The 6,926-nt window shown below is 38.5% G+C and overlaps 1 long non-coding RNA gene across 1 annotated transcript; it reads left to right on the plus strand.

Moving 5' to 3' along the window:
* Positions 1-4,173: 4,173 nt before the first annotated feature.
* Positions 4,174-5,469, plus strand: LOC103476500 (uncharacterized). Its single transcript, XR_535484.2, has 3 exons — positions 4,174-4,308; positions 4,981-5,056; positions 5,186-5,469. It is a non-coding gene; the product is annotated as an uncharacterized LOC103476500 (long non-coding RNA).
* Positions 5,470-6,926: the final 1,457 nt, after the last annotated feature.

The following is a 6,926-nucleotide window of genomic DNA, read 5'->3' on the forward strand; positions in this document are numbered from 1 at the left end:
TATAACAGAACTGAGAGTATTTCTTCTCTGTTTATTGTCCCCTTCATTCGTCTTCCTTCTTTCATTTCCCACTCAGATGGTCCTGGACCGGCTGTGGTGAATTATCCCATGACTGGGTCAGATACAAAGCAGCAGCAAACAGTTTTGCCTCCGTTCCCAGAAACGGAGCTGCCGGTTTAAAATTGAATACCTGGAAACACGACCAGAAACCTCGTCACAGTCCCAGCTTGTTATATTTGTCTGATATCAAATATCCAGAATCCCTTGATTCTGCTTTTCGTCTCTTGTACTGACAATTTTGCAACTAGGAATTTTGCAGAGTGTAGCAAATTTAGTGAACCTCTTGTTTATTGTGCAAAAACAAATGAAAGGTTTTTCTAACGTCCTTTTGCTGCATCATCATCATCAGCAGCAGCAGCAGCAGTGTTTATTGGCTCATTATATTTCATAATAAATATACATAACCAAAAATATTCTTTACCTACAAATTCAATTTCAATGAATTTGCAAACTTATATGAAGCACAGTCAGTGGTGTCTGAATTACAAATGGCATGTTTCAACGAACCGGGACAAAAATTCATATTTTCTCCTAATGACTTTTAGCTGGTTGTCTTGACCTCACAAAACATAATAGATGTAAATTACAATGATTGATAGAAGAAATTGTATCAAAATTTGCTTAACTTAACTTGATGGTTTAAGATTAGTTTGAAAATGCTTGATGTTATTAGAAAATAATGACAGCAAGCAAAAAGATCGTTTTTCCTTTTCCGTTGAGAAGAATTCGCTGAATGCTTGTGGTGCTAAACACCAAATGAAATTAAAAGGAACCGAAAAAAAAACTTCTTTCTTCCATCTCTGCTGCGTCTGCCTTCTTGTGAAACCCTTTTAGTACAGCTGAGGAGCTCTGAGGCAGCTTTGTTTGTGCTTTAAATTCACTTACGGCTCATCAGTCTGTTTAGGAGAGTAATGAATCACATTACTCAGGCTGAGTTACCCAGCAGGCCGCAGTTTGCCCAACATAATTGTGTTGTGCTCTGTCGTTTGCTGCACCCCGAGTGATTGACTTGGGGACGCAAAGTATGGAGAAGAACTCTGCGCGGCTCACCCGGAGCCGGGGGTTGCAGGTTTTAGGTCAAACATGAAGTGTAGCAGTAAATGAAGTGAGGAAAAGAGGGAAATGTTGTTCTGCAGCTCTATAGCCTCGTTTAGAGCTCGGCTGAAGGTAATGATCCGCGTCCCAAACGTTTTCTCATCTGACCAAATGTGGTTGTTGTGGTTCGTGGCTTTGAAACTTTGCAATTACGCTTTTAAACTTACTGGAATTTTTTTTTTTTTGTTTTTTTTTTTTGAGAGGGTCCCTCACTTCCCAGGAGGAAGTTCATCCCACTGTATGTTCAATCTGGTTAAAGATTCCTTCAAACCAAACAGAAGACTCTGCAGCTTCATTCTTCAAGCAACACGACGGCTGAACCTCCCTGAAATACGCGAGGCTGACGCCTGTTTGTTTTATTCATTTCAAATCAAATTTTAGTTGTAGAGCACATTTCAGCAGCGAGGCATTTCAAAGTGCTTTACATCGTAACTAACACAAAAACGCAAAGTCATGCGACAAAGAAACAACAATTGAAATATTTCTCTGTCCAGCCACTGCGAGACGTGTGGTCAGGGAAGTGACCGAGTGAATGATTAAAAAGAAAAGATGTTTGGCCTGAAACGGTATTTAAATTACATACGGAGTGTCTCAAAGTTTTCTTTTAATATAGAGAAAAGAAATCATTAAAGGGCATGTTTAAAGGTCCTGATTTTTAGAAAAAGTCAAAAGTTCAGAATAACTTTTAGTAAGCAATAAGTAATCATTAAGACAACGTATAAGCAATATAGTTGACAGTTTTAGTCTGTGGTTGTTTGAAAATCTGAGCTTTAGGTGTGATTTAGAGGGAGGGGTGCAGCCTTTAACCCCCCTAATAAAAGCTTGGCTCCCCTGAAGGCATTAAAAATAAATAACAGTTGTTGGGTATTTGTATGCATTCATTCAGATCAATACTAAGTTTTCTGATTAACTTACTCCCCCTTCAGCACATTTTGAGCAATTTTAAGGATGTCTCTTCTCACTGCTACACAATCAAATATTATATTATTATTCAAATATTATTTTATCTTATTTCTTTTTCTAAACTGTATTAAATTAATCTATTTCCTCAAAATTCTACACATAAATGCCCCATTATGTCAATGTGGGCAAAAAAATAAAATAAAATAAAATCTCATGTCAAAGTTGATGGAAGCAGCTTTAATTTTTAGCCACATGGTTGTGAATAGTTACGTAGCGCCAGTCAGAATTAACCCATGGGGGGAAAAAAACCTCAAACTTTTGTCCACGTTGTCATAATTTGTGTGCTGAATTTTGATGGAAGAGAATAATGTGAATATGGCTGCAACATAAAATGTGAAAAGTGAAGCACTGTGAATACGTTCTGGATCTACTATGTGTGACTTTGACTATGTCTTTTTTTTTTTTTTTACCTTATATGGTCATGGAATATTCACATTTCTATCATTTATGAAGTACTGCTAAACTAAGCATCATCTTTCACTCTCCACTAGATCATTGTAAAGCGTTATTCACCAGTCTAAGCAAAACATTTGACCAAATCGTTAAAATCTTCTCATCTCTGCAGCTCCTAAAACCCAACTTAAAACCTGACCTTTGTTGAGTTGTTTGCTCTGTGTGTGTACACATCACTGTTGTCATTGTTTTGGCTGAGGATCCTTTTCATGCCCAAATATTTTACAGACTCAAATATCGAGACTCTCCAAAGCCATAAGAAGCACCGAGATCAAGAAAAGGACAAGGAGAAAGTCTGCCTCCATGGCAGCAACATAAAAATCCTTGAGCAATTATGCAGGAATTACCCACAAGATGCACATATTACACAGCGTCATGATGATCTGTAACTCCTCAGCCTTAAATGTGTTGATTGTGGGACTACTCTGACCAAACGCATCACTATAATTATATCAAATTAACTTATAACATCTGTCTCTCCGTGGCTTTGGATTCCATGCAAAGTGCATGCAGCGACCCGGAGTCGACTAGCATCTGGTTCATATTCCGCCTGGTTGACTTTGTCCCTGCTGGATGTTTGTTTTTATTTATTTATTTCATTATTTTATTCCTTTTCTGGTTGCAAGATTTTTAAATGGCTTCGATGACTCATCAACACCTATAGTGATACTGAACATGGTGACAGCCCTGGTGACACAGAGTGACTTATTTCTCAGCAACATTTCTGCTGCGTTTGTCTCAACAGCGTAAATCTTCAGGGAAATTGTTTTGTTTCCATGTCTGCGCATTTTAAGTGACATCGTTTGCTGACATATTCAAATTTCTCTAAATTAGTCAAACGGCTACACATTGGCAAGTGTAAAGGTTTCCACCAGCTGAAAATGTTGGATTATAATTTCACACTGGATATTTTTCTCCTATTAGAAGCTAATTCATTGTCATATCTTTTACACAAGTCCGTCCAAAGGCTTTTTTTTTTTTTTTTACTGTCGGTTTTTCAAATTCAACTCAATTCAAATTCAAAAATACTTTATTGATCCCAAAGGGAAATGAAAAAAACTGCATCTCACTGTTCTGGTGGGGACACATTGATGTCCTCTAAAGGCTATAAATTGAGGCAATTTGTAGCCTCAAATCAACCTCATAGGGGCTCTTCAGCTTCTTGTGATCACTTCCTTGTCGCTATTTTTCTAACAGGTAATCTACTAAGAGGAAGTCATTTTCCACTTGATCACAAGGGATAAGATCTCCTCGCCACCTAGAGTTAAGAAGCAACCTATACCTGCTGTTGGACTCTACTGGCACTGCCACTGTCACAAAAGCAACACCAAAACAGGAGGTTGTGGGTTGTATCTCAACTGCTCTCCTCCCAGAGGCAGAAAGAAACAGCCGTAAGTAAGTAAGTAAGTAAGTAAGTAAGTAAGTAAGTAAGTAAGTAAGTAAGTAAGTAAGTTAATACGGGATCTTTTACAAGCTGAGCTGTGTGAAAACATACTCTATAAATCACTTCTGAGCTGCTGTTTTCCAAAGGAGGAAGGGGTTGCTGTGGGGTGTAGAAACATTCTCTCTGTGAACCACTGAAGGCCAAACTGAGGCCCTGGATCAGTTCATGTTATTACACCTGCAACCAATAAGAGGATCTCTAGCATGGACTCTGCATGCTTGAGGTCGACCAGCGAGAACACGGGGCGTCCCGCTGCTCACATCTCCCTGTTTACCACCGTCTCATTCCTTTATGTGAGTATTATTCTCTTCCTGCTCACTTCGTGTGGCTTTTTATTGCGTTTAAAGGGGATTTTTGCTGCATCTGTTGATTTCTACATTGACTCACTTCCTGTTTTAGGTAGCCAGGATGGAAAAGTAGAACCGAGTACAAAACTTCAGAGCAGAACTATTTCCTCAAATGTTTCTTCAAATGTTAAAAATCTGCAGGTTGTGCGAAAAAACAAACTGTTTGAGGTGTTGTTTATGCTACCGTAGACAAATCTGAATTACATGCTAGCACAAATGCTACATACAACATATAGACCTCACTGTGAAACATTCTGAGCTATCTATTTTCTCTGTTTTCAGAACTCTAGGAGTTCAGTGCATTACTGCACTACTCTAAAGTAAAACTAAATGGAATCTGATGCCTGTAAAAAAAAATAGACAAATACATAAACATCTGGTATTGGTCGCATTTGACACATGCGAAGTTTATCAACATATTTCAGCAAACAACATAAAATTAGGGCTGGCTGGGTGTTTTGTCAAACTGTTTGTAGGAAAACAAATTAAACTGAATCATCAGACAGTTTAAAGTCTTGAAGCTCATAGCACAATTGTCATGTTGCACAACTCTTGTGAAATGAGGGGGAAAAGAGGATTCTCGGGTGAAACGTTTGTTCTCTCTCTTCCCCGGCTGAGGCTGATCCATCACCGCCTGCTGTCTGCCACCTGGAGACTGCGGCTCGCAGCCTGGAATAAAAGATGTCCCACTTTGGTGAGAAATGTATTTATCTAATTTTCCTTGCTTGGAAGGAAGATTGAACAAATACTTGACAAATACAAGTAACTTGACTCTGTTTCTGTCTCTCTCTGAGGGAATAACCATGTGTTACCCATGTGTTAGGTTTTTACTCTGAACCCTCCAGAAGACACAATGAGCTCAATTTTGGCTATAATTATAAACTTTTGTCCATCGGGACAATATTTCTTTAGTGAGCAGACTAAGTCAAATCAGCAGAATGTTTGCTGCTCACATGGATAGTCCACGCTATACCCCCAGAAAAATTGTAAACAAAGGGGACAGAAGCAGGACCATCAAGGGGACAGAAGCAGGACCATCACTACATGCAGCCACTGGCATCTTTAAACATGAACGATTAAGCACTGTTTATTAGGAATAAACAGCAGACAAACCTTGTAGTGTTGGGGTGTTTACTGATATTTTTTGTTGTTGTTGTTGGGTTTTTTTTTCAGTTTACATGAATCTTGTGTCTACAGACACACAATAGTCAATAGAGGTCAGTATCTTAAGTACATATTTTGAGTATCTCTGCTTTACTTGACTTTCACTCCACTACATTTTCAATGACAAAAATTGACTCCGCTACATTTCTAGGAAGCTTGTCATTACTCGTTCCTTTTGTCATTCACCGTTGCTGAAAGGTAATTGGTCACAATTACTTTTCAGCAAGGTAATTGAAATTACCTTGCTGAACCTTCTTGTCCTCCTCACAAGAAGGGGTAACCAATCACAGTCACTGCTCATGTAACCTGACTCACAAACTTACACATTGGGTGGATTTGGAAATACTTCATCCCCGCTCAGTGTGGTGAGCTCTCCAGTACAGGGCCAGTCTGGTGACATTATTTGGCAAACATTTTTACAAAAGAGGTATAGACTTTTTGTAGCAGAGTGGTTCTACATGTCAGCAGTTTAACGACAGTGGAAAATGCAGTACTTTTGAGTACCCATGTATTTTCAAAAGTAAGTAAGCTGGATTGTGCAACTTTTATGTTTTTTTAGTTTTTTTATTTTTGGCTTATTTTTCAAAATTATTATTATGTCGTGACAGTATAACACAAGACATGGTCCTGCTGCCGTCTGGACAAATACAAGAGATAGATCTTTTTCTCATAGATTAGCTGTCTCAAAAAACATATTTTTTGTAAAAGTTACATAATGCACCACTGCCTCCAAGTGATATTTTTCTAAAATGACAACAGGATTTCTAACAACTCTTCTCACCCATGTAGGGTTAATACTATCTTACTTATTATGACTGATTTTATTTCAAAATATGCTGTTTAGTCAAAATTACCGTAAGCATCCATCCATCCATTTTCTAACAAACTTGTCCCTTAGTGGGGTCAGGAGGGTTGCTGGCGCCTATCGTTTCGGGCGAGAGGCGGGGAACACCCTGGACAGGTCACCGGTCTGTCACAGTATCCTATCCTATAGACGTTACTTTTAATGATAGTTAAAAAGAAACTTTAAGAACAGATAATTAAACCGATAATATTACAGTAAACTCCAGACAATGAAAGCTTCTGCTTGTGAACTGAATATACTACAGTAGAGTTAATTATGTGCTTAACTTAAAATGACATGCCCTTTGCCATGTCTTTTGTGTTTATTTTGTTGTTATTGTTTTGTTTTCATTTCATTTCTAGGATGAAATGACCTGTGGACCAGTGTAAGAACGGCGGCAGCATTGCATTTAGGATGGGGATCCTAAATGAATTAAAATCATCTCGGCAAGCAACACGAGGACGTGGACGGGCTTAGACAGAGGGTGAGCTGAGCAGAACCTCAAAACAAAGTGATCAAAGTGGCAGCTGGAACCATGATTCAGATTGTGGCTTTA

Source organism: Poecilia reticulata, linkage group LG15, assembly GCF_000633615.1.
Source record: "Poecilia reticulata strain Guanapo linkage group LG15, Guppy_female_1.0+MT, whole genome shotgun sequence".
Classification (NCBI taxonomy): Eukaryota; Metazoa; Chordata; class Actinopteri; order Cyprinodontiformes; family Poeciliidae; genus Poecilia; species Poecilia reticulata.